Source organism: Lolium rigidum, chromosome 3 (assembly GCF_022539505.1).
Source record: "Lolium rigidum isolate FL_2022 chromosome 3, APGP_CSIRO_Lrig_0.1, whole genome shotgun sequence".
Classification (NCBI taxonomy): Eukaryota; Viridiplantae; Streptophyta; class Magnoliopsida; order Poales; family Poaceae; genus Lolium; species Lolium rigidum.
Window position 1 is genome coordinate 79,028,156 of NC_061510.1, and position 2,069 is coordinate 79,030,224.

Sequence of the window (2,069 nt, forward strand, 5' to 3'; positions counted from 1 at the left end):
TTAACCGGTCCTTATTCCTTTCCGGTCGTAGCTTCGGATGTGACTAAGGAGAACAAGAAGATCCATGAAGAGGTTGAGGCAATGACTGACGTTGCGCACCCGAATCACGGTTTGTGGCTGCATCGTCCGAAGGCTGTTGTCATGGCGAAGTTCAAGTATCGGGTGGAGAAAGTGCATTATTACTTTGATAAGTACCACGCTCATCTCACGATGGTTTGGAACACCTTGTTTCCTCTGGACCAAGCACCCGAAACCTTATCTGCCTTGTTCACCCGATTCAAGTCTCCCGAAAGGATTCGGCGGATTGTGCGGAAGGAACTCCTGGCTGGTGCGGAGCTTGCTTTTGCTTCAATATTGGCATGTCATCCATCTCTAGACTTGGGAGCCATAGCAAACACCGAGAGGAGCTTAGGCCAGTATTATGATGCCGCTAGAGGTCTTGCATACACCATTGTTTCTCGGATGGAGTCGTGCCTTGAGAAGGATCTAAAGGCCCATTGGGACCGGGGAGATCGACTATGAATGCAATAGCCTTATTTCCTGCATAAGATTATTTTGTATAAATTTATTGCGTACGTTGCACGCTATGTTTAATTCGATTGATATTTTATTTGTCGGGGGCGGCTGAGTGATCAGTTCAACCTGCTCTCCCGACGACTTCGTTGGATTATGCAATGTTATTGCGAAGCCTTTGTGTAAGTTTTGTAAAAGCGAGACCCGTCGACTTAGTCGAGGGAATTAGACGCTTGGCATCATCACGCGGTGCACCGGTTTGAGCCTTATTTTGTGGTAATGTAACCATCGACTGCAGCACTCGCGTATTTTCTCGAGGCTTGGATTGGTTGTTTTCTTTTTGTGTGTCACTAATCTTAGCTCCCGTTGGGAGTATTTAATTAATGACACCGCGTGTTTTCTAGGGCCGCGCTCCCGATGGGAGTAAGAGCCGAAGGTAGGGGCCGCGATCGACCTGTTCGGTGTGGTAGGGCCTAAATTGAAGAAAGGAGGCAGAAAACCTGATTAAAACTTTATTCATAAGGAAAAGCAACTTTAAAGGCTATTTAAATAAAAAACGATCGCGTCCTATGTATAGAACCGTCGCAGGTGTGCGATATTCCATGGATTTCCGACATCTTTTCCCGAAGTTGGATTTCTGAGCCTGTACGCTCCCCCTGGTATCACTTCGGTGACGATGTAAGGTCCTTCCCATGGAGACTCGAGTTTCGAGGGCCTTTTTTGTTTCAGCCGAAGTACCATATCTCCAACACTAAAGCACCGGTTGCGTATTCGTCGACTGTGGTAGTTCCTCAGCGCCTGCTGATATACCGTGGTTCTGGCTAAAGCAATGTCTCGGGCTTCATCTAGTAGGTCTACAGCATCTTGCAATGCGATGTTGGAAGAGTGTTCTGTGTATGCCGTCACTCGAGGTGCTTCGAATCGAACATCAGCTGGCAGGACTGCTTCGGCTCCATGTACCAGAAAGAATGGGGTGTACTGCGTCGACCTGTTAGGCGTGGTACGCAAACTCCAAAGTACTGATGGTAACTCTTCGACCCAAGCTCCCTCTGCGCCTGTAAGACGCTTCTTGAGACCGTCCCCTATTAGACCGTTGATCCTTTTCACCTGACCGTTTGTTTGCGGGTGAGCTACTGATGCGAATTTCAGTTTTATTCCCCTGTCGTCACAAAATTCTCGGAATTGTTTGGAGTCAAAGTTAGTCCCGTTATCTGTGACGATACTGTGAGGCACGCCGAATCGACATGTTAATTCCTTGAAGAATCGGACTGCTGTTTTTGCCATCTGGTTTCGTACTGGTACTGCCTCGATCCACTTTGTGAATTTATCGACTACGACTAATAAGTACGTGTGTCCTCCAGGCGATGATCTCGGTAGTGGTCCAACTTGATCGAGTCCCCATTGAGCGAACGACCACGCCAAGGGTATCGTCATTAGGTCTGTTGCAGGGGCGTGCGGTTTTGGGGAAAGCCGTTGGCAAGGGTCGCACTTCATGACCAGATCTCGAGCATCCGACGCCGCCGTTGGCCAGTAAAATCCTGCCCTGAAGGCTTTTG